Genomic DNA, 15324 nt, shown 5'->3' with positions numbered 1-15324 from the left:
TGATGATGGGCATCGTTTCATGTCTTTCTTTGCCATTCATATATCTTCTTTAGTCAAGTATCTAAGCCTTTTACCAATTTCATTGTCGGGTCGTTTGTTTTCTCACTGGTGGGTTTTGAGAGTTCTTTGTATATTCTGTATACAAGTCTTTTGTCAGATATACGATTTTCATGTATATCTCCCATTTTATGGATTGTTTTTTCATTCTCTTAAGAGTTCAAAAGTTTTTAATTTGATGAAATCCAGTGTTTTGTTTCTTATGGATCATATTTAGGGTCATAGGTATTTCTTTCCATGATTTCTTCTAGAAGCTTTAACTTTTGTGTTTTATATTTATATTTCACTTTTACTTAATTTTTTAGAAAGTGTGAGGAATGGGACTAGGTTCAGTTTGTTGCATATAGAAGTCTAATTGTTCTAGCACCATTTGTTGCAGAGATTATCATTTCTCCACTGAATTGTCTTTGCACGTTTATCAAAAACCAATTGATGGCTGGGCGTGGTGGCTCACGCCTGTAATCCCAGCACTTTTGGATGCCAAGGTAGGTGGATCACTTGAGGTCAGGAGTTCGAGACCAGTCTGGCCAACATGGCGAAACCCCATCTCTACTAAAAATACAAAAATTAGCCAGGGATGGTTGCTTGCACCTGTTATCCCAGCTACTTGGGAGGCTAAGGCATGAGAATCACCTGAACTGGGGAGGTGGAGGTTGCAGTGAGCCAAGATCGCCACACTGCCCTCCAGCCAGGGTGACAGAGCGAGACCCTGTCTCAAAAAAAAAAAAAAATCAATTGACAGTATTTGTGTGCCTCTAATTATGGGCTCTCTTCTGATCCATTGAGCTATATGTCAATTCTTTCATCAATACTGTACTGTCTCTAATAGTGTAGTTTTATATTAAGTATTAAATCACGTAGGATGAGTTCTTCAATTTTATTACTTTTTTTTTTTTGAGATAGAGTCTCACTGTCACTCAGGCTGGAGTGCAGTGGTGCAATCATAGCTCACTGCAGCCTTGAACTTTTGGGCTGAAGCAATCCTCCCACTTCCACCTCCTGAGTAGCTGCTGGAACCACAGGTACATGCCACCTCACCCAGCCTTTTTTTTTTTTTTTTTTTTTTGGTAGAAACGGGGTCTTGCCATGTTGCATGGCTGATCTCAAACTCCTGAGCTCAAATGATTCTCCCACCTCAGCCCAAGTGCTGGGATTACAGGTTGTGAGCAGTTGCACCTGGCCTATAACTCTTTCTCAAAATTGTTTTGGCTGTTTTATTTTCTTTGCTTTTCCATATTTTTTTTTTTTTTTTGAGACAGAGTCTCACTCTGTCACCCACACTGGAGTGCAATGGCATGGTCTCAGCTCACTGCAACCTGCACCTCCCAGGTCCAAGTGATTCTCTCACCTCAGCCTCCCAAGTAGCTGGGACTACAGGTGCGTGCCACCACACCTGGCTGATTTTTGTGTTTTTAGTGAAGACGGGGTTTCACTATGTTGGCCAGGCTGGTCTCAAACTCCTGATCTTGTGATCTGCCTGCCTCGGCCTCCCAAAGTGCTGGGATTACAGGCATGAGCTACCACGCCTGGCCCGCTTTTCCATATACATTTTATAATTTATATAGAATATTATTTATTTAAAAATATGCCGGTGATATTTTTATTGGGATTATGTTGCATCTATAGATAAGTATAAGGAGAATTGACAACTTCACAATATTGAGTTTCTGGTCCATGAACATAGTGTATCTCATAATTTATTTAGGTCTTTAATTTCTTTCATCAATCTTTTGTATTTTTCAGCACACAGATCTTGTGAATATTTTGTTAGTTTTATACCTAAGTATTTTTGTGCAATTGTAAATGGTATATAAAATTTTTAAAAAATTTTAATTGTTTACTATTGCTATATAGAAATAAAATCAATTTTTGTATATTGACTTTCATTGACCTTATATCCAGCAATAAGTGAGGTTTCACTTCTTAGTTCTTGGAGCTTTTTAATAGATTCACTGGAGTTTTCTACAAAAACCATTATATCATCTGTAAATAGAGGCAGTTTATAGTGTTTCTTTTTCTTCCAAATTTGTGTTTCTTTTTCTTGCTTTATCACACTGGCTGGGACTCCTAGTATAATGCTGAGTATGGGTGATGAGAGTGGACATCTTTGCTTTATTCCCAATCTTAGAGGAAAAACTTTCAGTCTTTCACCTTTAAGTGTGGTGCTAGATGGTAGGGTTTTGTTGTCGTTGATGTTAGATGTCCTTTATCAAGTTAAGAAAGTTTCCTTCTATTTCTAGTTTGTTGTGAGTGTTTACCACAAATGGAGATTATCACAAATGTTTTTTACTACATCTATTGAGATAATTGTGCGGTTTTTCTTTTGTATTCTGTTAATATAATAAATTACATTTTTGACTGTGGAGCCAGCCTTGCATTCCCAGGATAAACCCCATTTGGTTGTGATGTATTATCTTTTTAACATATTGCTGGATTCAATTTGCTAATATTTTGTTGAGGACTTTTGTGTCTATTTGGTTGAGGATTTTTTTCATGGGAGATATTTGGTCTGTAGTTTTTTCTTTCATTCATTTATTCTTTCTCTTTTTTCTTGTACTGTCTTTGTTTTTGTGCCAAGATAATGCTGAACTCAAAAGATTGTTTTGGGAGTGTTTTCTTTTTCTTTTTCTTTTTTTTTGTTTTTTTGAGAGACAGTCTTGCTCTGTCGCCAGGGTGGGAGTGCAGTGGCATGATCTTGGCTCACTGCAACCTCCACCTCCCAGGTTCCAGCAATTCTCCTGTCTTAGCCTCCTGAGTAGCTGGGACTACAGGCGCGTGCCACCAGTCCTGGCTAATTTTTGTATTTTTTAGTAGAGAAGGGTTTCGCCATATTGGCCAGGCTGTCATCAAACTCCTGACCTCATGATCTGCCTACCTCGGCCTACCAAAGTGCTGGGATTATTGGAGTGAGCCACTGCATCCAGCCTATTTTCTTATTTTCTATTTTTTGGAGGAGATTGTGTAAAATTGGTATTACTTTTTTTCTAAACATTTAGTGGAATTCAATACTGAAACCATCTGGATCTAGAGTTGTATTTGTTGGAAGTTTTAAAACTATGGATTGAATTTATTTAGTAGTCAGGGTCATTCAGATTATCTATTAATTTGCTCATCTTCTTCTAGTCTCTTAAGGTGGAAATGTAAATTACTAATTTGAGAACTTTCTTCTTTTTTAAAATAAGCATTTTAATGCTATGAATGTTCCCCTAAGCATAGCTTTAGCTGCATCTAACAAATTTTGATATATTGTATTTTCATTTTCATTTAGTTCAAAAATCTTTTCTAATTTTCCTTGAGTCTTTTTCTCTCACCCATGAATTACTTGGAAGTATTGTTAATTTCCAAATATTTGTGGATTGTCCAGGTATATTTCTGTTACTGATTTCTAGTTTAAATTTATTATGGCCAGATAACATACTTTATGTGATTTCTATTCTTTAAAATTTGTTCAGGTTTGTTTTGTAGCCCAGAATGTGGTATATTGTGGGGAATGCACATGTGCACCTACAAAGAATGTGTATTCTGGCCAGGTGCGGTGGCTCATGGCTGTAATCCCAGAACTTTGGGAGGTCAAGGTGGCTCCTGAGGCCAGGAGTTCAAGACCAGCCTGGCCAACGTGGTGAAACCCTGTCTCTACTAAATATACAAAAATTAATGAAGGACAGTGGTGAGTGCCTGTACACCCAGCTACTCGGGAGGTTGAGGCAGGAGAATCGCTTGAACCTGGGGGGCAGAGGTTGCAGTGAGCTGAGATCCTACCACTGCATTCCAGCCTGGGTGACAAAGTGAGAGCCTGTCTCAAAAAAAAAAAAAAAAAAAGAATGTGTATTCTGCTGTTGTTGCCTGGAGTGTTCTGTAAGTTAGGTTATAGAACAACACAGTGTTTTTCAAGACTTTTATAACCTTGCTGATTTTCTATCTACATATTCTGTCAATTATTGAGAGAGGAGTGTTGAAGTCTCCCAATATACTTATGGATTTATCTATTTGTTCCTTTGGTTTTATCATTTTTTGCTTCATGTATTTCATTAGGTGTATATACATTTAAGATTGCTACATCTTCTTGATGAGTTGACTGTTTTAACATTAATTAATATCCCTCTTTGTCCCTGGTAATACTCTTTGTTCTGAAGTTCCCTTTGTCTGATGTTAGTATGGCCATTTTTGCTTTTCAAACAGTTTGTGTTTGTGTGGTATATCTTTTTCCATTCTTTTAACTAATATGTATAATTATATTTAAAAATTTTTTTAATATAGCATATGGTTGGACTTGTGTTTTTATCTAATCTGACAATCTCTTTTAGTTTGTGTATTTAAATCATTTATAATTAATGTAATTAATAGTATGTTTGGATTTAAGTCTACCATTTTATGATTTATTTTGTTTGTCCCCTTTGTTTTTTATTCTTATGTTCCCGTTTCCTGCATTCTTTTAAATTGTTTGCATTTTTTAGGCATTGTATTTTAACTTATCTATTAGATTTTGATTCTTTTTTTTTTTTTTTTTTGAGACGGAGTCTTGCTCTGTCCCCCAGGCTTGAGTGCAGTGGCGTGATCTCGGCTCACTGCAAGCTCCGCCTCCCGGGTTGACGCCATTCTCCTGCCTCAGCCTCCCGAGTAGCTGGGACTACAGGCGCCCGCCAACATGCCAGGCTAATTTTTTGTATTTTTAGTAGAGACGGGGTTTCACCGTGTTAGCCAGGATGGTCTCGATCTCCTGACCTCGTGATCCGCCCGCCTCGGCCTCCCAAAGTGCTGGGATTACAGGCTTGAGCCACCGCGCCCGGCCTAGATTTTGATTCTTTGTACCAATTTTTAGTGGATTCCTGGGCATTTACATACCTAAAGTTTTATAGTCTACTTACATACCTAAACTTCCATAGTCTGCTTAGAGTTAGTATTTCACAATTTTGAGAAAATGTAGAAGCTTTCACTATACAGCTTCTTTTACCTTACTTACTTTTTTTTTGAGACAGAGTCTTGTAGGCTGGAGTGCAGTGGCACGATCTCAGTCACTGCAACTTCCGCCTCCTGGATTCAAGCGATTCTCCTGCCTCAGCCTGCTGAGTAGCTGGGATTACAGGCGTGCGTCACCATACCCAGCTAATTTTTGTATTTTTAGTAGAGATGGGGTTTCACTATGTTGGCCAGGCTGTTCTCAAACTCCTTGAACCTCAAGTGATCCGCCTGCCTCAGCCTCCCAAAGTGCTGAGATTACAGGTGTGAGCCACCTTGCCCGGCCTAATTTTTGCTTTCAATAGTCATACATATTTTTAAACTTAAGGGGAGAAAAACGTCTGTTACATTTACTCATATATTTGCCATTCCTGTTGCTTTATCTTCACTGTTAAAATTTCAACTTTCACTCTGATAAAATTTCTTTTCTGCTTGAAGAACTTCATTAGCATTTCATTTAGAGCATATCTTTGAGCGATAAATTCTTAGTTTTCTTCCATATGAGAATGTTTCAATTTTACCTTCTTTTTTTTTGAGACAGAGTTTCGCTCTTGTCACCCAGGCTGGAGTGCAATGGCGCGATCTCTGCTCACTACCACCTCTGCCTCCTGGGTTCAAGTGATTCTCCTGTCTCAGCCTCCCGAGTAGCTGGGAGTACAGGAGCCTACCACCATGCCCAGCTAATTTTTTTGTATTTTTAGTAGAGATGGGGTTTTGCCATGTTGGCCAGGCTGGTTTCGAACACCTGGCCTCAAGTGATCTGCCTGCCTCGGCCTCCCAAAGTGCTGGGATTACAGGCATAAGCCACTGCGCCCGGCCAATACATTTCTGTTTATTATAAATTACCCAGTCTATGAGATTTTGTGATAGCAGCACAATACAAACTGAGACAATGGCAAAGGGGCTTTTTCAGCTAAGACTCTTGAGAAGGGGAGATTATTGTGAATTACTCAAGTGGGCTCTTAATGTAATCACAATGTGTCTTGTGATTGATGTATCTTATTCAAACTTCACTGCACTTCTTGAATCTGTAAATGTGTGTCTCTCAACAAATTTGGGAAGTTTTAGGTCATTATTTCTTCAGATTTTTTTTTCTGTACCAGTCTCTTTTTCTTTTTATAAGATTTCAATGACATAAATATTAAACTTTTTAATGGTGTCCTATAAGTCCCTGAAGCTCTGTTAATTTTTTTCTAATTTCTTAGTTCTTCAGATTGGTATAATTTTTATTGATTCATCTGCAAGTTCATGAACTTTTGTCTCTGTAATCTCCATTTTCCTCTTGATCTCATCCAGTGAATTTTTGTTTCAGATATTGTATTTTTCAGTTCTAAAATTTCCATTTGTTTTTTTTAACAAGTAGCTTATTCCTCAGCTAAGAACATGAGAAAATCCATCTTTCCACTTCTTTCTTTGTTTCTTTGCTTCTCTCTCTCTTTCTTTAGTTCTTTTTTCAGACAGAGTCTTGCTCTGTTGCCCCAGGTAGCGTGCAGTGGCATGATCATAGCTTACTGCAGACTCAACCTCCCAGGTTAAAGCTATCCTCCCATCTCAGCCTCCTGAGTAGCTGGGATCACAGGGATGTGGCACCATACCCAGCTAATTTTTTTTTTAACTTTTTGTAGAGACAGGGTCTCTCTATGTTGCCCAGGCTAGTCTTGAACTCCTGGGCTCAAGTGATCTCCCGCCTCAGCCTCACATAGTGCTGGGATTACAGGTGTGATCCACCACTCCCAACCTTTCCATTTATTTCAGTTATGTACATCTTTACCTCATGGAGCATGGTTAAAATGTCTACTTAAAGTATTATTATTATTATTTTTAGACAGGGTCGTGCTCTGTTACTCGGGCTAGAGTGCAGGGACGTGATCATAGCTCACTGCAACCTAGAACTCCTGGACTCAAGTGATTCTCCCGCCTCAGCCCTCAAGTAGCTAGGACTACAGGCATGTGCCACCATGCCTGCTATTTTTTAAATTCATTTTTTAGAGAATGGATCTCACTATGTTGCTCAGGCTGGTCTGGAACTCCTGGCCTCAAGGGATCCTCCTGCGTTGGCCTTCCAAATTGTTGGGATTATGGGTGTGAGCCAATGCACCCCGCTGTTTCTCAGAGTTTTAGCTGCCTGTGCTGCTACAGCTGCTCAACTGGATCTGGCTTCAGGGTGATGAAATGAGAAAAAAGAGAGAGAGAGAGAGAAAAAAAAAATAGTATTTCCCCCACCCCTACACTCAGTGGGCCACAGTGCCCTGTGTTAGGTGCTTTTGTTGCTGCCCCAACTGCTTCTACTGTGCAGCTCTGCATCTGGAGTCACTCTCAGGACAGAGCTTGGGACACGAAAGAGACAAAGAAAGAAAGAAACCAAGATTCCACCCATACTTCTCCAACTCACAAGGACCCATTTTCCCAGTCCTCTGGCCAGAGAGACAGAGTTTTACTCAGAGATTTTGTTGCCTGTGCCTGCTGCATAGTTCAGCACTCAGGTCACCTTCGGGTCAAAGCTGGAAGATAATAGAGAAAAAAGAATTCTGGGAAACTCACTCAAATGTTGTTTTTCCAGTGTTGGGAGGTAGTTGCTTTTTGTATTTGTCCAGTGTTTTTAGTTTTAATTGGTGCGAGAGCTAGGCTGGAGTGGGCTTGCTCTGTCCTAGCAGATTGTGTAAACTCTCTTACTAGGGAAATTAGGATTGCTTGTTGTTAATTTCCTTTATCATGAGAAGGAAGTGTCTTTCTATTCTATATCTGCTGAGAATTTTTTTTCCACCGATGTGGAATTGTTTAACAAAAGGTTGATATCATATAATTAGTGTGTTTCTTTTGGGTCGGGGGTGTTTGAGACAAGAGTCTCGCTCTGTAGCCCAGGCTGGAGTGCAGTGGTGCAATCTTGGTTTACTGCAACCTCTGCCTCCCGGGTTCAAGCGATTTCCCTGCCTCCTGAGAAGTTGGGATTACAAGCCTGTGCCACCATGCGCGGCTAATTTTTGAATTTTCAGTAGAGATGAGGTTTCATCATGTTGGCCAGGCTGGTCTCAAACTCCTGACCTCAGGTGATCTGCCTGCCTTGGCCTCCCAAAGTGTTGGGATTACAGGCGTGAGCCACTGCACCCAGCTGGACAAAGTTATAATTTGATAGGAAGAAAAAGTTCTGGCATAGTAGAGTGACTGTGGTCAACAGTAAGGTATCATATATTACAAAACAGCCGGAGGAGAGGCTTTTGAATGCTTTCAACGCAAAGAAATGGTAAAATCTGCTGAGTTTTTTGAAAAATAAAAAATAGACTTTGAAATACCAAATGCCATTACAACATCTAATGACATATTTATACAAATGTATACAGGTTTCTTTCTTTAACCTTTTAATTTCCAAGTGGTTAGATATTTTGATCATCTTTTTCTAGTTTTATTGGATGGTAATTGGAAAACATGATCTAAATGTCTTCTCCTTTTGAGAATGTGTTGAGGGATTCTTTTGTGTGTATAGACCAGGAAGATTAATGTTATCAATTTTACTATATGTTTAATGGCTATTTGAAATAAATTTATATTCTCTACTGCATGCAAAGTCATCTATTAGACCAGGCTTGTTTATTTATTTATTTTCCTTTTTTGTATATTTTTAAAGTACAGATGGGTCTCACCATGTCACCCAGGCTGGTCTTGAACTCCTGGGCTCAAGCAATCCTCCCTCCTCGGCCTCCCAAAGTGCTGGGATTGCAGGTGTGAGCCACCTCGCTCAGCCAGACAAAGCTTATTTTATTGTTTTATAATATCTCGTACGATTATTACAAACTTATTTTACCCATTTTTTTTTTAATGACTGTTTGTTGTTTCCGGCTTCTTGCTATTATTAACAGTGCTGTTATGCTCATTCTTACTCTAATATTGTGTTTAGACTTATAGGCATATTTACCATTTTATTTGCTCACCATCCCTTGCACCTCAAACTTTCCTTAGGAAATTATTTTTCTTTTCCCTAAATGGGAAAGAAAAAACAATACCTCTAAAGGTATTATTTAGGAGTTTATCCTCTAGTGAGACTCTATTGATCAAACCATCTATTTTTGATTATCTATAAATAAAGCAAATCTGCATTAAATGATACATTTGCTGGGAACTTGTGGGTTGATTTTTTTTTTTTTTTTTTTTGAGATGGAGTCTCACTCTGTCACCCACGTTGGAGTGCCATGGCGCGATCTCGGCTCACTGCAAGCTCTGCCTCCGGGGTTCACGCCATTCTCCTGCCTCAGCCTCACGAGTAGCTGAGACTACAGGTGCCCACCACCACGCCTGGCTAATTTTTTTTTTGTATTTTTAGTAGAGATGGGGTTTCACCGTGTTAGCCAGGATAGTCTCGATCTCCTGACCTGGTGATCTGCCCACCTCAGCCTCCCAAAGTGCTGGGATTACAGGTGTGAGCCACCACGCCTGGCCCTGGTTGATGTTTATTTTTGTTCCACACTTGGAAGGTTTATCCCACTGTCTTCTGCTCTCCACTGTTTCTGTGGAGAAGTTGGCTGTCAGTCTCATTGCCATTCTTTCACTGACAACTCATTTTTTCTCTCTTGTTTTTGTCCCCAGAGCATGCTGTGTATTGTTTGCCAGCTGTGAAAGTCTTTTATCTCACCTTCACTTCCTCAACACTTTCTCCTACTGTTTCAAAAAGGCCATGACTTCTTGAGGACACTAAGCACATTTTCTTAAAATTTTGTTATTTGTAGCAAATGCTTTTCAGATATGTACTTTTCTTCTGAGTGTGATTTTGCCAGGTAAAAATGAGAGGGGAGACATGGTAGGCAAAGGGAAAGGCATGTGCCCAATGACAGAGGAGGGAGAGCTTGTGCATGGGGTGAGGCTGGGTGTGCTGTGCAGGGCTGGTGATCAGACTCGGCCTGAAGAGAAGTGTGGTCATGCTGGGTATTAAGGATGACAGGGGAAAGCCTGGAAGACAGATGCAGTGGTCTGAGGGTGGGTGGGTAGTGAGAGCTTGGACAGGCCAGAGAGAAGGGACCCACAGGGAGGCTCTTCTCACCGATCTGACACATTCAAGTGTGTTCAACAAGCTTTGGCCTCAGATATTTTCTCAAACCAGGTTCACAGACCAAGTGAACATTTCCAGATTTGTGTGAGATGACAGAGAACAGGGAGGTCTGGAGGTGATGGCAAGATGAAAGGAATAGAAGGAAAAAAAGAGAGGGGATAATGAAGAGAGAGACAAGAAAGGAGGAAGAAACCAGGGGAGCTAGGGGCCTGGGCAAAGGAGCTTAGAGTCACCTCCCCTGGAAGCACTGTGGGGCCTGTGGAGAGTGGGTTACCTGGAGTGGGTAACTGTGTCCGTGGGTTTCTGACTCTGCAGGGGGGTTTGCAAACCCTGGGAAATCCTGGCATCCTTCCCCAAAGGCTACGAAATGATCATGGACTACCTGCTCCAGAGGCTGACTCCACACCGGAGACCAAAGGACCAGGAGCCCAGCCACAGGACAGAGATCTCACCAGTGATTGTATGGAAAGGCCAGCAGAGGGGGGCCGGGGTGGGGAAGGGGACTCCCTGCTGTCCTGTCCTCCGCTGCCTTGGGCTCTTTGGCTTTGACCTTTTAGGTATCAGTGTTTGGTAGAACACTCTTGGAGTTGGGTTGCAGGGAGGGTTTTCAAGTTAACTTTGCTTTGTCAGAGAGATAGAAGAACTGGATTTCCCAGCTCCTCTTTAACTCTCAAAGATGGTAAGAGACTAAAACAACCACCATGATTAGAAGAGCGCTTTAAAACAATGACATTCTAGAAATTGCCCTTTATTTTTCTGGCTCACACTAATTTAGTCTTCACTTGCTCTAGCAGCATGGGTTTTACTGGGCAAGTCTGTCATGGTGATGGGTTGTGGAAAGAGATTTCCTGGTGACAGGACCTATGAGTTGAAGATATGATAAAGCCTCACTCTCCTCCTCCCTCCAAGGCCACCAGGGCCATCCATGAGCTTCTGCTGGAACCCAGTCGGCGGATGGGGGTGCAGTCCTTCTTCTCCTCCTTGTTCATGGCCCTGCTGTTCCAGATCTCCTTTTTAGTGGTTGAAGGGGACACTGAAATAAGCCAGGATCAGCAACACATAGCTGAATGGATGGACCCTATAAGGTACCTTTGGTGTTTTCTAGTGATTATGCTCCAGGGACCATCAGCTTAGCACCTTCACCTGACTTGGTGTCAGCCTGCTGGGCCTGAATACCCTGTGTACACCCTCCTGCCAGAGCATTTAACATGTTCCCCATGCGTCATTTCAAGAAGTCTCCCTGGGCTTAAAAAAATTATATTTTATTGTTTTATTTTTTTTAGAGACAGGGTCTTGCTATTTTGCCCAAGCTGGTCTTGAACTCCTGGCCTCAAGCCATCCTCTTCTCTCAGCCTCCTGTGTTGCTGGGAATACAGGTGTGAGTCTAGCTGTCTGGACTTTTTAGGAAAGAATCCTTCTTTAAACCTGGCCTACTAGGCTGATGCAGAGATTCTGCACCAAAATGAGATCAATACTGTGGACAAAACACACATCTGAGTCCACAGACCTGGATTGCATTCCCTACCGTTCTGCTGGCTCCTTGTGTCACCTCGCAGATGCCACATCTCTCTTGGCCTCAGCTGCTTCGCTTGTAAAATATTAGCTTGGGTCTCTGGGGGCTGTCCCACCACCAGCAGTGCATGATCCTAAGAAAGCTTTGGGAGTCAGGCAGGTGGCCGGTGAGGGAGAGGGACGCAGATGGTGAATGACTTCCTATCTGTTTTTGGCCCCTTGTCCAGTTCTACCGTGGAGGCCCTGAAGACCTTGATTCGAAGTTCTGGGTATGGGGACTATGTGTCTTCTATTCAGAGACATGGGGGCTGGGGGCTGCTCATCAATCCCGAAAGACACTATGACGGAGTCACTCTGCTGGCCAGGTGAGCTGCACCTGGGTCCACGGCTGGAGGGCCGTCCATTCACTTAGCCCTATCCTGCGGCCCAGGCCTCATCTGAACACTGTGCTCTTGTTGGTGGGTCCCTGGTCATCAATAACTGTTGGCACAACCGCCCCCTCTTCAGCTCCATCATCAGGTTCCTCCAGGACCCAGACTGCAAGAATCACTTAACGGCCCTTGTGTTCCTGACAGAGGTGACTGGCTCTTGGCGGGAGGGGGCAGGTGAGGGTGATCCCTCTGTGAGACAGCCACGCCCAACAGACACCTCCCAGGAAGGCCACTGATTCACTGCTAGGAAGGGTTGGGGGACATGGCTAATGGCACTTGATTTGGTTACTTTGAGCTGGGGGCTATGGTGCCTCCTTGAATCTCATGGCAGTTTGACTCTGCCCTGACTTTACAGAACAACACAGCTCTCTCCTTCAACCACCTCAGCCTTGAGCAGCCTTTTAAAATTAATCCTTGCTTAGCATCCCTGATTGACTCAATATAATTCAGCCACCTGATAGAAAAAAATAGGAAATTTAGAAAATATGGAAAAGTATATAAAAAGTTATAAAACCATCACTAAGCATAATCCCCAGAGGAAACCATATTCATTCAGGTTTTTGCCTGTATACAGGTATGTGTGTGCGTGTGTGATAGTTGAAATCATTTTCTACTAATATTCTGTATCCTGCTCTATTCAAGTATCTGTCTATGTCATTACATGTTCTTTGTAACATACATTTTTAAATTTTGTTTTATTTTATTTTTTGAGACAGGGTCTCACTTTCTTGGCCAGGCTGGAGTGCAGTGGTGTGATCATGGCTCACTGCAGCCTCCATCTCCTGTTCTCAAGTGATTCTCCCACCTCAGCCTTCTGAGTAGTGAGGTCTACAGGCATGTAGTACCACGCTTGGCTAATTAAAAAAAAAATTTTTTTTTTAATATAGAGGAGGGGTCTCACTATACTGCCCAGGCTGGTCTTGAACTCCTGGGCTCAAGTGATCCTCCCATCTTGGCCTCCCAAAATGCTGGGATTACAGTTGTGAGCCACCATGCCTGGCCTATAAACATAAATGTTAATGGTGATATAATGATTCATCACAAAGATGATCTGTAATTTATTCGACATTCTGTTTCCAATTTTACACGATTATAAATAACACTTTAATGAACATCTCTGCGAAAGCTTTTGCCCATATTACAGATTATTTCCTTAACTATTGAATACAATAAGTGGAACTATTGGTTCAAAAAATATGAATGTCTTCTATGACTTTTAACAATAATGCCAAATTGCTTTCCAGTAGAGCTGTACCAATTTAGACTTACACCAACAGTGTATGGGAGAATTTCAGAGTTTCTGACCCACTACAGCTTTAAATGGGATCCTTTCAAAATCAAGCCACCTGTTTTTTTTTTTTTTAACAGGGGCTGGACTACTTTTGAACATAACCACAGAGATAGAAGATAATACATTACTAATACTAGGATGTAAACAGATATTATCCCAGTTTGTCATCGTGTGCCCTTATGTGGATTACAGGACATTGGTGTCTTGTTGGAAGGTGTCCACTGCTAGAAGCTGATCTGTACATGTTGGTATGGGGTGCTGAGATACACATTCAAGGATATATGTCACGTTGGCAGAACTTCTGCTTGGTGTGGGAATGAGACATGTAGGATGCCGAACCCTGACTGGAAGGGGATGGCTTAGTCCAGTGGGTCTCAATAATTTATGAACTTCATACCTCAGGGAAGCTGTTTAAAATGCAGATTCCTAGGCCCTGTCCCCAGAGATTTGGATTCAGGAAGTCTGGGGTAAGGCCAAGAAGCCTTTTATGCTGGTGGCTTTTTTTTTTTTTTTTTTTTGAGATGGAGTCTCTCTGTCACCTAGGCTGGAGTGCAGTGGCATGATCTCGGCTCACTGCAACTTTTGCTTCCCAGGTCTAGCAATTCTCCTGCCTCAGCCTCCTGAGTAGCTGGGACTACAGGCACGCACCACCACGCCCAGCTAATTTTTGTATTTTTAGTAGAGAGGGGGTTTCACTATGTTGGCCAGGCTGGTCTCAATCTTGTGGTCTCAAGGGATCTGCCTGCCTTGGCCTCCTCTCCCAAAGTGCTGGGATTACAGGCATGAGCCATTGTGCCCACCCTCCAGAAGTCTTCATTTTCTTTTTTCTTTCTTTCTTTCTTTCTTTTTTTTTTTTTTTTTTTTGAGACAGAGTCTTGCCGTGTTGCCCAGGCTGGAGTACAATGGTACGACCTTGGCTCACTGCAGCCTCTGCCTCCTGGGTTCAAGTGACTCTCCTGCCTCAGCCTCCCGAGTAGCTGGGACTACAGCCATGAGCCACCATGCCCGACTAATTTTTGTATTTTTAATAGAGACAGGGTTTCACCATGTTGGCCAGGCTGGTCTCGAACTCCTGACCTCAGGTGATCCGCCTCCCTTGGCTTCCCAAAGTGCTGGGATTACAGACGTGACCAACCACATCCAGACGACATCTTAATTTTCTAAAAGTACTCCAGTGGTTGCTGTGCCACAGGAAATGCTTGGACCCAGCTTTGGGAAACAGTACAAGGCACAAGCCTTGGACAGGAGGCCATCATGAGATAGCTGCCACTCTCTTTAGAGCAGTAATTCGGAACCCTGGCTGCGTATCAGTATCCTCCCGGGAGGTTTCAAAAATGCTAATGCCAAGTCCCCACCCCACCCCTCACTCTGTCAGATTTTTCTATTTGAATCGATCTAGGATGGGGTCTAGGCATCAGTTTGTTTTAGAAGCTCCCAGGTTTAAAAGGATGCTCTAAAATACAGCTAGGATTGAGAATCACTCTAGAAGTTCCCCCAAGTGTCTGATACCCAGCTGAAACAAGGGGACACATGATAGAGCATTTGCTCTTCTGCCACCCTGATTGGGGTTTCAGGCTGACAACGGGGAGGGGAAGTCAACATGCTTGGGAAGAGGCTGGAAGGGGCACCCCAGTAGCGAGATGGGTGAACCCCATTCTTAGCAATCAGAGAGAGAAGCAGTAGATTCTGAAGTGGAAAGCCAATGGGGTTTTAGGTACCAGGTAAGTAAGTAGGTCAAGATCTGTCAAGTGAGAGACCATGGCTAAGAAAGCTTTCTAATATTTCACAGCCTTTGTCGCTCCCTGTTTGTTGCTTCGTTATCTTTATTCATTTCTTTGAGATGATCACAAGTAGAAATATTTAAAACAGAAAAGGTCGTGTGCTTTTCTTCAGTGTACTCAAGAAACAGCAGAGCTCTGTTATTTTAATTCTCTCTAATTCTGTGAAAAGGGCGTTATTTACCTCTATTTTGTAGAGAACGAAAGTGAGGCTCAGAGAATTTAAGAAGTTACTCACTCAACTAGAGAGTAAATTAGGGT

The sequence above is a fragment of the Hylobates moloch genome, unplaced genomic scaffold (assembly GCF_009828535.3).
Source record: "Hylobates moloch isolate HMO894 unplaced genomic scaffold, HMol_V3 SCAFFOLD_18, whole genome shotgun sequence".
NCBI classification, from domain to species: domain Eukaryota; kingdom Metazoa; phylum Chordata; class Mammalia; order Primates; family Hylobatidae; genus Hylobates; species Hylobates moloch.
This window is presented reverse-complemented; position numbering follows the sequence as displayed.